Genomic DNA, 9,495 nt, shown 5'->3' with positions numbered 1-9,495 from the left:
ACAGCATCGTTACTTTGAAACAATCGAATTCGATAATCATTGGTGAGCGAACGAGGATGTGCGTCTCCTCTCCTCAATTTTACGAGAGGTCGTTAAAAAGCGTCACGGGGGGTCACTGTCGCGACGTCTTTGAACCTGCGGGAATATTCAGTCTCGTTCGAATCATATTTAAAACGTTCTCTGCATAATGTACAATAGCATAACGATAAAAGACAAAATTCACTTTTGCTTGATTTCCGTGTCTCGCAATCAGCTTAGACAAAAAATTTTTATTTTGCGTGAAGATCCGCTGTCTGGTGCTCATAGTGAAATTGACTACAATATAATTTTTCTAATAAGATATAGAAATAAAATATAAATTATTGCACTAGCCGGTGATCGATTTTGAGCACGACGAAGACAATAAAACGTCGATACGGTTTCCGAAACTGAAAACAGCCTGCGCGGCAAGCGGAGAAAACACCGCGCGGGATCCTTGAACGGCAGCTTATCTGCGCTCGCAACTCGTCCAGAAAAAAGTCGCGTAAAGTCCCGAGCAGTCCATTTATTACATCTCCGTTACACGATCTAGATTAATGGGGCAGTCAGCTCCGATTACTAACAAATCAGTTCACGGCGACTCAGCGATCGGATTTTTTCCAGCGGATTCCGCTCGATTGTCACGTGTAACACGCCACGCCACGGCGAGAGCCGGTGTCGTTCATATGGAACGATTGTGCCCCGGCGATTGATTTAAGAGATCGTAGGTTGTGACACGTGGTAGGCCTTGCGATCTACACACCATCGTACGGTTACATAATTAGTATCGGTCTTGATTAGCATCGGTCTCGAAGCACGACGACTTGCGCGCTTCTCAGCCTGCCTCGTTCAAGAAACTATCGTATCGGCCGTAATTGTTATCTTCGTGTATCGACTGGCCTATTTTCCACGAAGGCCGCTGCTCGAAACTTATGAACGAACCGCGGATCCTCCGACCATGATCGCGTTGCGCAACCGATCTTCGTTCGTCTTGTGCCAGTTTTAAATTGAACCTCGTCTTCCACTTCTGCAACAAGGAAATTGTGGATCTTTGTTTTCCTCATGGATCCAGGAGGGTGACAAGATGACGACAGACGTGAAGACCCGTTTCCCTAAAAGCATTTATGGTTGGCATTTTGTTGGGTCTATGTATTGGTTGGCCAACCGTTAGAAATGTCGCTTTTTTATGCAGGTGGGCCAACGATCGTGGCCTGTAAGGCGTACAGCGTGTATAAAAAGTAATGGTCATCCGTTCTAAACGTGAATCTCTTGATCGGTGGTCATTTGTAAATAAAAGAAACTTGCCGCAAAATTGTTTATCAACAAGGTACAAAATGTGTGCCTTTCTCTTACGAATTATGATGTATTTGGTATGTAATCCTAGGATCAATAGTTGAGGAGTTATGGTCGCTTAAAGTTGAGCAATCTGCAGTGTTTTTGACAGGTAAGGGCGCCGCCATATTGGTTTGTAGTACGGTCGCACGCCGCTTACCGAGTTGGTTAGGATTACGTCGAGGTGGGGGGCGGCAGTTAAGCAGCTCGCGGTTATTACTACAAACCAAAATGGCGGCGCCCTTAGCTGTCAAAAATGCTCAACTTTAAGCGACCATAGCTCCTCAACTATTGATCCTAGAGGATCCAAACTTCGATCTGCATCCGCGCCGGGTACAAATCTACTGGATTACATACCAAATACATCATAATTCGTAGGAGAAAGGTACTAATTTTGAGTCCGGTAAAGTAAAGTTTAGCCAAGAAGATTGTTGTTAAAGTTTGTTTTTACATCAATACATTATATAAAAAGTTTGAAAAGAGCCACATGTCGCAAACAAATAGTTATTGAGATATAAGCTGTTAAAGTTTTTGCAAAACTTGATTGTGTGGAGTTATACGTATATGTAGACAAAAGCCTACTACTACAGTCCAGCCGATCGTGTCGATGAGAGAGAACACATGATCGCGTGCGTGCCTCGAGACAAACTTTAAAGGGACTTTCGTCGCTAGGCCAATACAACGTCATAGTCTCCCTGCCCATTCGGATCCTAAAGAAGTTGCAAAATGTGAAAGAATACTTTATATCCATTGTTATAAGAATATTAATCCCCTGTTATATAAAATGTTACCGTACCTCACCGTTCCTCCAGCGGATTAGGCGATACATATACCTGTAAAGGACGTTATAGCAAGCAAAAACCGTATGCGAATGTTCAACCCCGACAGGTGGACAACACGTGCGTCGGAGCCATTGTATCGACGAGCAGACTACCCTTATAAAAACGTCATTCATGACCGTAGACAATGCCAAAAGGAATTTCTTTGACAGTTTCCCTACTTCTCAACCTAAAGTCCTCCGCCACTCCCCCCCCGTTCAATTATCAAACGCAACATTTCCCCACCTATAAATCTACCCTTAACCATTCATGAAAAACCAAGGTGACAACCGCAGTACTATTTTGACCGTGGTCGGAGTAACTTCTTCCCGTTCGCTGTCACGATTTTGGAAATTATGTTGTGTGGTGTCCAGTGATTGTGTAATTGTGTAGAAGTGTGGTGTTTTGTGCTTCGTCGTTAATAAGACGCATTCGCGAAAATAGCAGTGTCCACCTGATCCGACGGAGGAACAGAAGATTCTGAAAAATTTGTAAGTACCTATACTTGACATTAGTATTTTATAATGTAGAATTAATATTCTCATGTGTAACAATGGATTAAAGTATTCCTTCATATTTTGCTATATCAAATTTAAGATCCGAATAGCTACGAATGTCCCTTTAAATTTGGTTTGGCTTAAGGCACGCACACGATCATGTTCTGTCTCATCGACACGGTAATGTGGACTGTAGTAGTAGGCTTTTGTCTATACATATAACTCCGCACAATCAAAAATTACAAAAACTTTAACAGCTTATATCTCAATAACTATTTGTTTGTGACATGTGGCTTCTTCCAAACTTTTTCTCTTCTCGACGAGTAGAAGGTATTGATGTAAAAACAAACTTTCACAACAATTTTCTTTGTTACAAACAATTTTGCGGCAAGTTTATTTTATAAATGTCCACCGATCCAGAGGTGTAGATTCACCCCTATGACGGATGACCTTTTTATACACCCTGTACGATATTTAAATGTTGGTAAACATTGGTTGAGCTAATGTAGTATTATCATACCATAAATGCTACCAGCGTTAGGAATGTTCATTGAACGATGAATGGGAGTTAGAGTCGTGGGAATGGGTGAACTGATTTGATATTCAGATTCATAGAAGCAAATTTTTAGTATTAGGTAGTTTATAAGTGTAATGAGTCACTCGAATCCGTTTTTGTTAGAGTTCCATAGTGAAATGGGGGGTAGAAGACCTTAAGAGTCTTGATTGACGGACGTTAAGTATCTAAATCGTAGAAATCAATGAAGCGCTCGTTTAAGTTTTAGTGTGCCTTTTAATAGAGTAAATTACTAGATTTGTTTTTTGTTCGGATTTGCTCGTAGTGGTCTGGGAGACTTGAAGAATCTTGATTGACGGGCACTGAGCGTTTAAACCATACCATAAAAATCGTCGAACCAGTTTGGTATTTAACTTCTTGGGAATGTTCGCTCTTTAAACGTCAGTCTCCTAATATAATTAAATGTTTAATTATCGAATTCGAAAGCTGTGAAGTAACATGTAGAAAAATTTGGAAACTCTGAAGTAAAATATTGAAAGTTCGAAAGCTCTGAAGCAAACTGTAGAAAATTTAGAAGCTCTCTGAAGAAAATATCGAACATGTAATAGCTCTGAAATAAAATATTGACAATTTGAAAGTTACGAGTAAAATATTGAAAGTTCGAAAGCTCTGAAGCAAACTGTAGAAAATTTAGAAGCTCTGAAGTAAAATATCGAACATGTAAGAGCTCTGAAATAAAATATTGAAAATTTGAAAGTTCCGAGTAAAATATTGAAAGTTCGAAAGCTCTGAAGCAAACTGTAGAAAATTTAGAAGCTCTGAAGTAAAATATCGAACATGTAAGAGCTCTGAAATACAATATTGAAAATTTGAAAGTTCCTAGTAAAATATTGAAAGTTTGAAAGCTCCGAAGTAAAATGCTTGAAACTGTGAAAGCTCCCAAATGGAACATCCAAAATTCGAAAGTTTTGACGCGAAACCAAACCTTCCCCACCAAATAAATTTGCAGATTCTAGTCATGTTTCCGTACCAATTTCCCCGAGCAGCAATTATGCGTATCGAAAAACTCGCGAATAGCATCACGGATCGATTTTATTACTCGATTCGCGTTTACTGTTCATTGTTCCCCTTTAATGACCGTGCGTTAACGCTGTTTTAGCACGGGATGGTACGAATGAAAGCAGGAAAACAATCGAATTCGATAATAATTAACACGCGTGCCCGGGGGCGGAAAGCGTAAGTATGTCGATGCCACTCTGTTTTCTCGTCTTGGATTTACGAGATATTGTTCAAACATTACGGGAAGCATTGTTAACCTCCTTGGACTTTGTTCCGGAACTGACTCGGGATTGTGTGCGTTACGCGACACGAGATCAGCAAAAATTATATTTAGAACTCGCTTGTAACGTGGTAATCATACTTCTCTCTTTTATCTACATTATTCATTTCATTCAATTATTTCTGGAAAAACAGGAAAACAAATGGGGAAAATAAAACAATACACATGTAGAATTTGTAAAATCGTTGGCAAGAAGATTGTGGGTTTACAAAATCTAGAACATAAATTTCCCTGAAAAAATGTAGATTGTACTGGAAATCTGGAATTCAAATTTTGGTATATTTGTATCAGATGACTGCATACGTTCGTGTCCGATTTAAAAATAAAATTCATTAGTTAAATTTTAAAGAATACAGCTTGCCTGCTCTTTACTTTAAAGGACTCAAAATTTGTGCCTTTCTCCTACGAATTATGATGTATTTGGTATGTAATCCAGTACACTCGTACCCGGCGCGGATGCAAATCGGAGTTTCGAACCTCTAGGATCAATAGTTGAGGAGCTATGGTCGCTTAAAGTTGAGCAATCTGCAGTGTTTTTGAGTGGAGGGGGCACGGTAAGCGGCTCGCGGTCGTCACTACAAACCTGTCAAAAATGCTCAACTTTAAGCGACCATAGCTCCTCAACTATTGATCCTAGAGAATCGCAACTTCGGTCTGCATCCGTGCCGGGTACAAATCTACTGGATTACATACCAAATACCTCATAATTCGTAGAAGAAAGGTACTAATTTTGAGTCCGGTAGAGTAAAGTTTACCCTACAGCTTTATTATTCAATTATATGTAGAGTCACCATTCTTTTCTGAAATTAGAGAAGAATGGTGGCTATACAATTATTTTTTTTTACACTCCGCCGTGCAGTATAGATTCCAACATCTATGAAAATCGGGCAAGAATTTGTGCAATCATCTAATACCTCCAAAAAGTCTATAATGCGAATTCTCATGAAAGTAAGTAAATCGGCAAAAAACTCCAACATGCAAAATTTCACCCCTGACACAATCTGACGGAAGCATTGCATACTATAGAATGTGCCAGCCCGGAGAATCAAATTGTACGTCCCAGTTTCGCGACATAAAATTGGCGAATCGATTGGAAAGTTGATCGAGACAGCTGTCGGTTCGCGTATCGCAGAAAGTGTTGACATGTCGCGGACCAATCGAGGAGAAAAGGCTCGAATTCGCGAAAGACTCTGCACTGGCAATAAACCCAACGTGAAACGCATTCGCGTCGGCGTAGGATAGTCATTCAGGATATGAATGAAAATGGGGCTGGCGACTATCGCCGGAGGTTAGGATCCGATCGCGTTCGCGGTCAACTTTCTAAGCGAGGCGTAGTCGCGATTTTTCCGGCGGTGTTAGCCTCGTTTCGCAAATTCGAAACCGTTAGGGCAAGAGGCGGGGGGGCAGAGAAAAGAGCGCGCGAATCGAACCGATGCGCGCGGCGAAACTTTCACGTGACACACTAAAACCGCGAATTGCAAACCGCCGCCCCGGGGGCCAGGCAATTCGAGCCGACGATTCGCGAGCAAAACAACCATAGACCACGTTCCACTTAGCCCCGAGATCTAGCCCGTCGATCCGATCGATCCTTCCGACATCCAAAGCCGAACGTAATCTACGTCTGCTTCGGAATTGTCGGACGTAACCATAATTTTGCACGTGATTTTACGTTTATCCCTAATTGTTCTTTTTGAGATTTTTGCAATAAGTAAAGCCAATGGATCTAAATAATATAATATATTTCACCACGTTTTTATTAGTTCGCTTTCTTGTCTGTCTGTCTGTTCGGTACAAATTTTGCAATTGATTTTGAACCAACTTCCCGATGAGCTAGAGACTTGAAATTTTAAACATAGCTCAGAACTGGATGACAATGCAATATTTAAAAAAAAAATTTTTTAAGCCTATGCGTTTAGGAGATATAAACAATTAAATTGAACCGTTACACCTCCCCGCGCGACGCTCGGTAGTACGTGATCGCGTTCAGCGATCCCCACTCCGCGCGTCAGCGCTCCCTACTCCACTACGCGTTCCCACTCTGACTCATCCCAACTCCACTGACCCGCTTCGCACCAAAGGAGCTCAGCGTGCGTTCGAGCTCCGTGCGGTGTTTACAAAGTTACTACATATTATTATACTATAATGTCTGTTTACCAAGCGAAAGAACAGTTACACCGAGATTCTCCGTCGGACGTTTTTCGTTTTAAATCTTACTAGTATTTTCATAGCTATTCAGAATTCACACAGTCCCGAATTTTCAGAACTATCTGTACGGGGTTAGGAATGTGTATGTGGGGCGAAGAAAAATTATTTTATACTTTTTAGTCCGTTTTATTTCGGACGACGTGATATGGCCGTTAGCAAAAAGAGAGCCAACAGCACGTGGTGTTCCCAGGCGGTCACCCATCCAAGTACTGACTACGCTCAACGCTGTTTAACTTCGATGATCGGACGAGAATCGGTTTATTACAACGTGAATTGGCCGTTGACGATATTTTTATATTCAGAAAATGAATGTAAATGCAGATATCATCGAACACGGTTCGAATAATAGAGGTTCCACTAAAACCGAATGGTGTCGTGTTGGGACTCATTTTAATCAGAAAAATATCACGAACAAGACAGTAAAAGTTTCATAACAAGATAATCAATTAGTTCAAAAATATCCAGACATTGCTGCAAGACTTTGTGATAAATGTATCGTATCGAGTGAGGAGGATGAAGAAGCGAAAATGTTTAGAAAATCGTGGCTCGGTTTCACCGTGGTGAGTAAATCCTATTGGATTTATTTTTACGCCTGGACGAGGCTGTTGCGTAAAGCTCCGCTCGTCGGGAGTCGGGACACATATTTTCTGTAGGTAAAGTGCCTTGTCATAAGGCTCGGCTCGCCGATGCAGGTCGCATGAACTTGTTGAGGTAGGTCTGGTCTCTTCTCCCGTAGTTTCAGGGTTTCGACGAGCTCGGAGAGGGGGCACAGTTATGGAGGTGGCAGGTACTTGAAGGTGGAGGAGGCTATGGCGAAGGTGGGAATTGCTGGTAGCGATGGGTAGCGATTGGCAGCGGTGTTGCCGAGAGTTCGCGGTACTACCCATCTTCAACACAGAGTTAGGCAAAAATTTTATTGAAATACAAATTTCGAATAAAGTGGGTTTAAAAACCACTTGGGAAAAACCCACTTTATTCGAAATTTTTATTTGGATAAAATTTTTGCCCAACTATAACTGTTCCACTGCCAACTTTCATCCACTCAAACTGGACCCACCATTTTGTATAAATTCACCCGGTAGACAATTCTCGATATAAATATTTGACATGTTTTTCTAATTTATAAATGTTCGCAATTAAGGGGTGAAAATATGTCTTCATTTAGGGGTTGAAAGTATATTTCGTTGAATGAGAAAATATTTTATTGAAATCTATTTGGTGGGGAATGGTCTTCAATTTTAGGGGATTTAAATATATTTTGTTGGATGTTTTTAAAATTAATTTCTACCTTGTACGTCTTGTTCAACTAATGTAGTAATTAAATTGCGAGTTAGATCTGTTCCATGATATAAAATGGCGATGAATGAAGCGGTGGTTAATGGGAAAATGGTGAGATAGACTTCTATGGTATTTGTTCGTCGCTATCAGGAGAGAGCTGGCAGTCAGCAAAACAATTCACAATTGCAGTTGGGAATGTTTGCCAGATAGCACACTTGTTTATTCAAGTGCTTGTCAGCACTCGTCGAACTTGGTAATCAGCTTGAATACTCCAACTGAAGTGTGTCGTTCTTGAAGTGAATACTCTGTAATATTTTACATCAATTACACATTGTCTGTACATTTTTACTAACCACCACACTACGGTCTTCTCATTAAACTTACTTAGCAAAGCAATACCATACAACCGGTACAATCTTCAATGAAACCAGCCAATAAAACAACTTTCTCGAGGCGTTTAATTTTAATTCAACACTAAACCTCGATGATTATCCTATTTTTATTTTCTTTGAATGTTTATTTAACACTAGAAACTAGAATAGATTAAAAGTATAGTAATTAGGAGGAGAGATGGGTTACGTATGTTCATGTTTAATGCGAATGTGCAAAGTCTAAGAAGCATGCTTTAATTTCATAGCGCGTTCTATTGTGTCGCGTTGGGTTACCAGAGAGAACAGTAGTCCCATTTTTTTCTTATTTTTTAATGAAGGAAAGTAATTACAGTGGAATTAACGTGAAACGTTGGTCGCGATTTACGATTTAAGGACTTCAATGTTTGCATTGTTACCGGGGGCCCGAGAAAGGAGAGAATCGTTCCCATCGCTAGGTAAGCGAAGACGTCATCGTCGTTGCACTTTCTTCTCCGGACGTGCACACTGGCGCAGGCTGCGTGCACTTCACCTTTCTCTTTCTCTTTCGATCGCTTCCGACACGCGTAGCGTCACGTCCATTCGTCTGGCGAGTTTCGAAATCGATCAGGCGAACGATCGATAAAATTAAATTTATCGACGAACATCCAATTAGTGACCAATCACGACGTGATTGTCACCCTTCGCTTCGCCAGAAGTGTTTACACGTTATCCTACCTCTGAAGTGTTATCTTGATGGTACATTTTAATTTGAAATCGCTTGGATCAGTCGTTAAACAAGTCACTTAAGAATCGTTGCAGTTATGTCGAAACCGGAAATAGAGGATCGAGGACATTGCTCTTGATTCTCGCCTTTCAATTATTTTAAAAAATTAATGACACTGTCTCGATGTTTATTTAGAAACATATATTATTGCTAAAATGCATACTTAACCCTAATACGTTCCTCAGGGTGTAAATTCACTCATTTACCATTTTTGCATACTATAAAATCACTTGTCTCTCTTTATCTGCGTTGAAAGATGCGTTTCTCTAAAATGTGACGTGATAAATGAAACATAATTTGTTAGGTTAACGTGTACAGCAAAAAAAGGGTAAGATATTATCATAGAATCTTCCACGCAAC

The 9,495-nt window shown here is 40.5% G+C and overlaps 1 pseudogene; it reads right to left on the bottom strand.

Moving 5' to 3' along the window:
- Positions 1 to 6,888: 6,888 nt before the first annotated feature.
- On the bottom strand, positions 6,889 to 7,008 carry LOC143214719 (5S ribosomal RNA; annotated as a pseudogene).
- Positions 7,009 to 9,495: the final 2,487 nt, after the last annotated feature.

Source organism: Lasioglossum baleicum, chromosome 12 (genome assembly GCF_051020765.1).
Source record: "Lasioglossum baleicum chromosome 12, iyLasBale1, whole genome shotgun sequence".
In the NCBI taxonomy this organism is placed as follows: Eukaryota; Metazoa; Arthropoda; class Insecta; order Hymenoptera; family Halictidae; genus Lasioglossum; species Lasioglossum baleicum.
This window is presented reverse-complemented; position numbering and strand designations above follow the sequence as displayed.